Source organism: Miscanthus floridulus, chromosome 5 (genome assembly GCF_019320115.1).
Source record: "Miscanthus floridulus cultivar M001 chromosome 5, ASM1932011v1, whole genome shotgun sequence".
Taxonomy (NCBI): domain Eukaryota; kingdom Viridiplantae; phylum Streptophyta; class Magnoliopsida; order Poales; family Poaceae; genus Miscanthus; species Miscanthus floridulus.
The window spans coordinates 80,728,908-80,737,975 of NC_089584.1; the positions used below are offsets into that span (position 1 = coordinate 80,728,908).

Here is a 9,068-nt window from a genome sequence, read left to right on the forward strand (position 1 = left end):
AGCGTCGCCATTATTGGCGAGCCGTAAACTCAGTCGAGCATTGCCACAGCTCCGCTCCTCCGGTCTATAAAAGCCGACGCCAGAGCAGCCCTCTCCATCCTCAGCCAAGCCTTCCAAGCCATCTCGTGCCGCTGCTCACTCCTCTCGCCTCTCCAGTCTCTCTCTCTCTCTCTTTTCCCCAGCTCGAGCACGCCTCATCGATCTCCCTCTCTGACCGGTAATCGATCGAGGTAGCACATCTATGGACTTCCCCTCACCCTCCGCTCTCTCCCCATGTCCCTGGATTCGGAAACGATGGCCGGAATCGCCGTCAGGCAAAGGTCCAGCAGCTGTCCATGGCGGACGAGCTGAGGAGTACGAACGCCCGGTGCTATCTGTGTCTCACTCGAAGAGTCCTAGCCGTATACCCCCTCTGCTCTTTGTTTAGTCCACAGCAACAGCTTGTCCTACGCCCCATGTGCTAGTAGCAAGCCGAGAACCAACTCAGCTCCTACACACGAAAAGCCAAGAGCCGTGAGCCATTAATCCACTCCACCCATTTCTTTATTCTTTTCCCCTTTCTATTGAACCAGCAATAGCACGTGGCCACACCTATTCACTAATCACGTTTTATTTCTCTCCTCATGATTAATTAGCGGCCACCTTGCACAATTAATATCTCCACCATACCACCTCCTATTTCATTGGTTCTTCTTTCTAAGTTTATCTAAAATAAAACTCTATCCATCCATGAAGTTTCATAATTTCTAGAGCTCATTTCAATTTATGTGATTATTTATTTGTGTTTGTTTATCTGTTTGGATTGTTTACGCGTCGTTAGCGGATGGAGTGACCGAAGAGACGAACGACGACCTCGGTGGCCAGGACGAGTTCGGAGGCAAGTACCGTGAGTTCGACGCCGAGGATCCGAACTGCTAGTAGGAGTTTGCTGAGGACGCCTACGGAGGCAAGTCCAGCCTATTCCCCTTTGATGCATGTTGATCCTATTTTTAAACACAACCCATAGAAGCCGATTTAAATATTACATGTACGATTATACGTACGAAGTATTTTCACTGCTTAGCTAAAACCCGTTTGAATAGCCATCCTTGAATTGATATGACCTGATAATTGCCTTTATCAAACTTAAGAATAAATATCATGACATGACAAAATATCCTTACTATGTTTTCTCAAATTCAATGATTTCTAAAGGGTGTGAGCTGTAAAATAAATTGTGGGTATCGTGAAAAGGTTAATGAACAAGTTATAGATGATGATTACCCTAGGGATGGGGCAGATCGGTGTTCCTTTTGTGAGATGTCGTGGTGTTGGGGCTTGTACCTTTTGTGGTTAAGCATGAAGATATCCGCCTTATCTCGATTAAGTACTAAGTTGATGATTCATTTTGCCTAACTCATTTATCATACAACCACTCGCCTTACGTGGGAAAGGCTTAGCCTAAATCCCTCTAGTCGGTATGGCAATCACCTAGAAGCAGGTGTGTAACGGGACACTAAGAGATATATGTGGAAATTGAGGAATTGTATGAAATGCAATAAGCGTCGTAAATTATTGTATTATGATATGTGGCCTTAGTGTTCCCGTGGTGAGCGCCAGTACTTAGCTATGGAGGGTAATGACTTTGATAGATCCATGCTTGCACCCAACTAAGCTTGTGGCATTGGGATTCGCCAGACGTTTGACTATTCCTTTTGTTTCTGGGTCTGTTGGACCTATATTATGTTCTGGTTATTTTTAATCGTGGCATGCCTTCATTGTCCATGTTTGTCGAGACTACTGTACTGAGACTTATCTGATGTAATAATTGTATTACTAGCCTCCTGGGCCTAGTATTTGTATCACATTTGAGTTCCTGATAACCAGGGGCGCTTCAGAAATGACCCTTGAGCCCCTGCCTTGTCCCTTTCAGGCCATCTTCTCCCTCTCACTGTCTCACCTCCATGCAGACCCCGATTGTCATCATCTACCTCCAGCTCCCATCTTCCGTCCATGGCGTCTAGAGATGCAGGCCTAGCGTGGACCGCGGGGCGAGCGCGTGCGCGGCCGTGGCTCATGGAGCTGGCCCAGCGCGGCGGGGGCGATAGGGCGGGCATGGCAGAGCGGCCATGAACGCTGGCGGGATGGGCCGGAGCTCGCAGCCATGGCGCGGCGGCAGCCGTGGCAGTGCGAGCATGGCAAGGCGTGCATGGCCTGCTGTGGGACAGGCTGAAGCTTGCGGCCATGACATGGCGCGTGGAGCTCGCAGCTGTTATAGTTAGCCCAGGATAGCTTTTCTATTCTTAGGAAGTAGATCAGTGCGCGATCACCTTCGGCTGGCCGCGCACGACGCGCATGCTGCGCGCTCTTCTCGGCACGGCCCAGGGCGCTGGGATGGCAATGGCCGATCACGAGCGTGCCGTGATTTTCTGGTTCCCTAGTAGCCATGTAAAGTTGCATGTATCTTTCTTTATATAGAAATAGCAATCAACAGAAAATGCTGCCGCTTGCAGCACCAAATTTTAGTGTGTCCACTTCGTGTTCGTTCTCCTCCGGAGTTCTAACAATTGGCATCAGAGCCGATCCTCGCCGTCACCATGTCGTCGAAGTCTCCAACCAAGAAGGAGACCGGTGATGACTCCGGCGAGAAGAAGGTTCAGCCATCACGTTCACCACCACGTCGCCATGCCCGCTCCCACAGCCGTCGCTCTGGCTCACGAGTCATCGAGCGCATCATCGAGCGGCCGTCCACGAACGTCGCATGGCCGATGCTGACCCGGACTAATTATCCGGAATGGGCCCTGGTCATGGAGGTGAATTTCCAGACCCTCCGTGTCTAGGACGCCGTCCATGATGGCATCTCCGACAACCCCGATGAAGACGAGTATCACGACCACCGATAGGCGATGGCAGGACTCCTGCGCTCGGTGCCGTCTGAGCTCTGGAGTACTCTCGCCAGGAAGGGCACCGTGAAGGAAGCGTGGAACACGGTCAAGAACTTGTGAATCGGTGACGAACGCGCGCGCGACGCCAGCGCGTAGCAGCTCCGCCAGGATTTCGGCGCTCTCTCCTTCATGGAGGGGTAGACCGTCAATGAGTTTGGCGTCCGCATCACCACGCTCGCCGCCAATCTTCGCTCCCTCGGCGACAACATCACCGACATAGAGGTAGTGAAGAAGTTGCTGCAGGTCATCCCGGACAGGCTCTCGCAGGCCACTGTCTCCCTCGTGATGTTCCTCGACCTAAACGAGGTCACCATCGAGGAAGTGATTGGGCGGCTATGCATGTTCGAGGAGCGCGCCAAGCCCAAGGAGATCACGGACGCCATGGGGCGCTTGATGCTCTGTGAGGAGGACTGGAAGGCTCGTCGCAAGGCTCGCCATGAGTAGGAGAGCTCTGGTGGCAGCACGGGCTCCAGCAGCCATGAAAAGCGCTGAGGGCGCGAACGTGGACATGGCGGCGAAGGATCCTCATCGCGGGATGGCCGCAATGGCCAGAACGCGGGCATCGGGAACGACAGTGGCGGGAGGCCACCACGCGGCAACCGCTGCGACAACTGTGGCAAAACAAGCCACTAGGCCAAAGACTGCCGCGGGAAGAAAAAGGCCGCGGCCCATGTGGCCTAGGTCGAGGAGGAGGAGGAACAGGCGTTAATGTACATCGCCATGGAGATAGAGGTAACCGCGCCGCCTGTATCCATTCCCCACTCTAGGTCGCCGCCGCCTATCGTCGATCCACAACCCCACATCCACCTCAGTGAGGAGGAGAAGGAGGCCGTGGGACCACGCCGCTGGGTGCTTGACACTGGTGCGATGAACCACATGACGGGGACACGGAGCATCTTCGTCGAGCTAAACTCCGCCATCACTAGAACCGTCCGGTTCGGTGACAGGTCCATGGTCGGCATCGAGGGCAAGGGCACCGTCCTCTTTGCTTGTAAGTCCGACGAACACCGCCGGCTAGATGGGGTCTACTACATCCCGTGTCTCACCACCAACATCGTGAGCCTCAGCCAGATGGACGAGGATGGCTTCAAGGTCGACATCGAGTTCGGCATCATGCGCCTCTACGACCTACATCATCAACTGCTCGCCAAGGTGCAGCGCTCACCAAGCTAGCTCTACTTCCTCAACATGAATGTCATCACCCTAGTGTGTCTCACCGCTCGCACCGGCGACGTTGCCTAGCGGTGGCATGAGCAGTACGGGCACTTGAACTTCCAGTCGCTGAGGAAGCTAGGGCGCGAGGACATGGTGCACGGGCTGCCCGCCATCAACCACGTCGAGCAGGTCTATGAAGAAGACTACGTCCTAGCAAAGCAGAAGCGCACGCCGTTCCCCCGGGTAGCCAAGTACCAAGCTTAGGAGGAGCTTGAACTTGTACATGGAGATCTATGTGGACCAATCTCGCTGCCAACCCTAGTCAGCAACCTCTACTTCTTGTTGCTGGTTGATGACATGAGTCGCTTCATGTGGCTCACCCTTCTGTGCTCCAAGGCAGACGCACCGGTGGCGATCATGGCATTCCAAGCGCACGTTGAGCGCGAGTGTGGGAAGAAGCTAAAGGTACTTTGCACCGATAATGGTGGTGAGTTCACCTCGGTGGAGTTCGATGAATACTATGCAGGTGAAGGAATCCAGCGACACCACTCGGTGCCATACACACCTCAACAAAACAGCATCGTCGAGCGCTGGAACCAAATGATCGTGGGCACAACCAGGAGCATCCTGCGCGCCCGCGGCATGCCTGGGAGCTTCTAGGGGGAGGCGGTCCACACCGCCGTGTTCCTGCTCAATCGAGCACCGACGAGCACGCTCGATGGCCTGACCCCGTACCAGGCGTGGTACGGCAAAAAGCCACCTGTGCACTTCCTCAAAGTGTTCGGGTGCATCGCCTACATCAAGTGCCTCCGCCCACACCCTAGCAAGCTCGACGATCGGGGCCAGAAGGTTGTCTTCATCAGGTACGAGAGTGGATCAAAAGCATACCACTTCCTCGACCCTACCACAGAACGTGTCCACATCTCGCGTGACACCGTCTTCGATGAAGGCACGCGCTGGGAGTGGATCGAGGCGTCATCAAGCAGTGACCAGGAACCGTTCACCATCAAGTACGAGCTCAGGCGAGAACCCTCAGCGACATCGACCGTGAGGATGGCTTCACCTGCTCCAGGATCTTCGCCCACGCCAGAGGTATAGCCTACACCAACGTCGGAGACGCAGCCCGCATCACCACCACCAGCAACTCCTAGTGCTCCCACGGGGGTGCAGGTTGAGTTCATGACGCCGCTCATCACCGACCACAACTCAACGCAGATGATGACGAGGACCTGGAGCACCGATACAGAATGCTCGAGAACATCCTCGGCATGAACACCGTGCTCGGGCTGGCTCACCGTGATGTCGAGGACACCAAGCTACACAACGTCAATGTGGAGGAGGCCAAGTCCTTCAAGGACACTGACGGTGATCCAAACTGGAACGCCGCAATGGAGGAGGAGCTAAAGTCGATCCGTGACAACGACACCTGGGCACTGACTGAGCTCCCACGCGGTCACCATGCCATTGGCCTCAAATGGGTGTATAAGGTGAAGCGGGACGAGAACGGTGCCATTGTCAATACAAGGCATGTCTCGTCGCGAAGGGGTACGTGCAACAGCCCGGCATCGACTATAAAGAGGCATTCGCCCCCATTGTGTGGCTGGAGTCAGTGCGCCTGCTCCTCACCATTGTAGCGCACTATGGCTAGGGCATCCACCACATGGACATCAAATCAGCGTTCTTGAACAGGGAGATCCAGGAGGAGGTTTACGTCCAACAGCCCCCCAGTTTCATCGACGGCAAGAACAAGCACAAGGTGCTACGCCTTCATAAGGCACTGTACGGGCTCCGACAGGCTCCACGGGCCTGGAATCAGAAGCTAGATGCCTTGATGATCGGGCTTGGCTTCACCTGTTGCATCGACGAGCATGGGATGTACACCCATGGAAAGGGTGCAGGGTGCCTGATTGTGGGCGTCTACGTTGATGATCTGATCATCACTGGTGGCGACGCAGGGGCTGTGAACAGCTTCAAGGCCCAAATGATGAGCACCTTCTGCATGAGCGATCTCGGACTTCTCTCCTACTACCTTGGCCTGGAGGTGACACAGGGGGCAGCCGGGATCACACTTCGCCAGTCTATGTATGCTGCCAAGATTCTTGAGAAGGCAGGACTGGCAGAATGCAATGCCAGTGCCACACCCATGGAGCCGAAGCTGAAGCTGTTCAAGGATGGGATGACGCTGAGCATGGATGCCACAGAGTACCGCAGCCTCATCGGTAGCCTTAGGTATCTATGCAACTCCAGGCTGGACTTGGCGTATCTAGTTGGATATCTTAGCTGGTTCATGGAGGCGCCACATCAAGAGCACCTTGCTGCAGTCAAGTGTGTCCTTCATTATGTGGCTAGCATGCTACATTAGGGATTGCACTATCACCCGAGCAAGAAGAATGGAGGCACCCCAAAGCTGCTGGGCTACTCCGACAGCGACTTGGTCGGAGATGTCAATGACCGGAAGAGCACCAGCGGCCTCATCTTCTTCCTGGCGGGAGGGCCGATTGCTTGGCAATCGGCGAAACAGAAGGTGGTTGCTCTGTCTTCTTGCGAGGCAGAGTACATAGCGGCCACTGTGGCCACGTGCGAGGCAGTCTGGCTAGCATGGTTGCTAGCTGAGCTCGTCGGAGGAGCGGTCCTCGCACCCAAGCTCAAGGTGGACAACAAGTCCACCATCGCTTTGATGAAGAATCCTATGCACCATGACCGGAGCAAGCACATAGACGTGAAATTCCATTTCATCCGGGAATGCTGGGACAGGAAGCTGATCGACGTCAAGTTCGTTGGCACTAAGCTGCAGCTGGGCGACATCCTCATGAAGGCGCTCGGTCGTAGTCGGTTCCAAGAGCTTCGTGGTGGAATCGGCATGAAAAAACTTGTGTAAATGTACTCTAGGGCTTAGGAGGAGAATGTTATAGTAAGCCTTGGATAGCTTTTCTATTCTTAGGAAGTAGATCAGTGCGCGATCACCTTTGGTTGGCCATGCACGATGCGCATGCTGCGTGCTCTTCTCGGCACGGCCCAGGGCGCTGGGATGGCAATGGCCGATCACGAGCGTGCCGTGATTTTCTTGTTCCCTAGTAGCCATGTAAAGTTGCATGTATCTTTCTTTATATAGAAATAGCAATCAACAGAAAATGCTGCCGCTTGCAGCACCAAATTTCATTGTGTCCACTTCGTGTTCGTTCTCCTCCGGAGTTCTAACAGCGGCCAAGGCACACCACGCGGGGCTAGCGGCCGACGTGGCGTGCGGAGCTCGCGGCCATGGCACAGCATGCGTGGACAAGACGATGAGGATGCTACCCCATAGGTTGTGTACGCTGGCCCATGCTTCAAGTGACCTAGCGCGGCCTCAGCACGTGGCCGGCGGTGGGGTGGGGCAGAGCTCGCGGCCGGCGTGGAGCTTGCGGCCCCATGGCGCGTGTAGCCCGTAGCCCAAGCGGCGTGCGAAGCTCTACTCTATATAGGAGTCGGTGGGAGGTAGATGATGGCATGCGACGTGCTCTGCTCTACTCTATATAGGAGTCGGTGGGAGGTAGATTATGACGAGCGGGGTCCACATGAAAATTAGACAGTTTGAACAAGGGTCATTTTTCATAGCCTGTACACGCTGGCATGGTGAGTTGGGTCGCCACGTCATCCAAAGTGGTAAATATATAGCGCCGCCTACTGTTTATGTGGTAAATTTATAATTGCCAAAATAAAGGTGGTTTCTAAAGGAGTGCCATTGAAGGGTGGCAAATTTTTAAATTTCCCTGGGAGCACCACCCCCACCATTCCGCGTCGTGCCTTGTCAGCCCATTCCCATCGATCTGCGGGGAATAAAAAAGAGAAAATTCCTTGTGAGCCATTATAAAAGTTCTCAATTCCCTATAAGCCACCAGAAAAATTACAATGTCACGTGAGCCATTGCTCTAACTTTTTTCACTCTTACATGCCACTACCGTTAACTTCTTGAGAGACGATAGCTAATAGGATCTTGAAATGTCCATTTTGCCCCTCTTATAGGTGGACCCCGCACGTTAGCATTCTTCTTCACCACACACCACTACCTCTTCTTCACCACAGAGCAGGGGCATCTGGGGAGCGATCGGCCAAGGCGCACCAGTGGGTGCCCACAGACTCACTGGAGGAGGACCGGCCAGGGCACACCGATGGCCATTCCGTGCTCCTCTAACACCTGTACGGTGTCTCTGCCAGCCTCCCCTTCTCGCTCATGGCTACGGCTCGGCTCGACTGGGCACGATGAGCATGCCATCAAGGTGCTTACGCCCCAAGTGGGTTCTCGCCATCTTGGGACACTATTTTGGTCTTATGGAGTGGAGTTTTGGTCTAAATTTAGTAGATTCCCCCCCTTAAATGTAACATGTTGATGAACTTGCTAAGAATCTAGTGTAGACTTGTCAGGATTCAGGCTCTTATGATTTGTCAATTTGTGCAAATTTCTATGGGACTTCGAAGCTTTTGAGCATTTCCTGCCTTGTTTGGAGCCTATAGAATCAGATCAGACGGGATTCAAGAGTACCAACTGATGGGACATTTTCTAGGTTCAGATCAAGGACATGGTGCTCAAGGCATCGGGCGCATACCGGCACTACACTCCCTTCCTATGCGGCCGTGCTCCTCGAACACCTACACGATGTCCCTATCCTTCTTGCTCGTGACTATGGCTCGGCTCGACTGGGCACGATGGGCACTACGGCTCGGCTGGTGTGGCGTTGCGTGACTACATGCATCTCATGTGCCCATGACCTACGCACCGATGGGTGGCCGTGGACTCATCGGTTGGTAGCCATAGACATGTTGGAGGCAGCCTAAGGCGAGCCAGCCATGGGCACCGGTAGCTGGCTGAGCACATCGGCGGATGCGGGCTACAGCAGTGGCATGGTGGGACGCAGTGGCCGGCGAGGGTAGGCTGTGTGGCACTGGGCGGCCACGGTGCACCTACAGTTGAGCCCTGCCCATGCCGACTGCTAAGGTAGGGCACAACGGCCT

At 54.2% G+C, this 9,068-nt stretch overlaps 1 pseudogene; it reads right to left on the reverse strand.

Moving 5' to 3' along the window:
* Nucleotides 1-2,693: 2,693 nt before the first annotated feature.
* Nucleotides 2,694-3,434, reverse strand: LOC136454818 (uncharacterized; annotated as a pseudogene).
* Nucleotides 3,435-9,068: the final 5,634 nt, after the last annotated feature.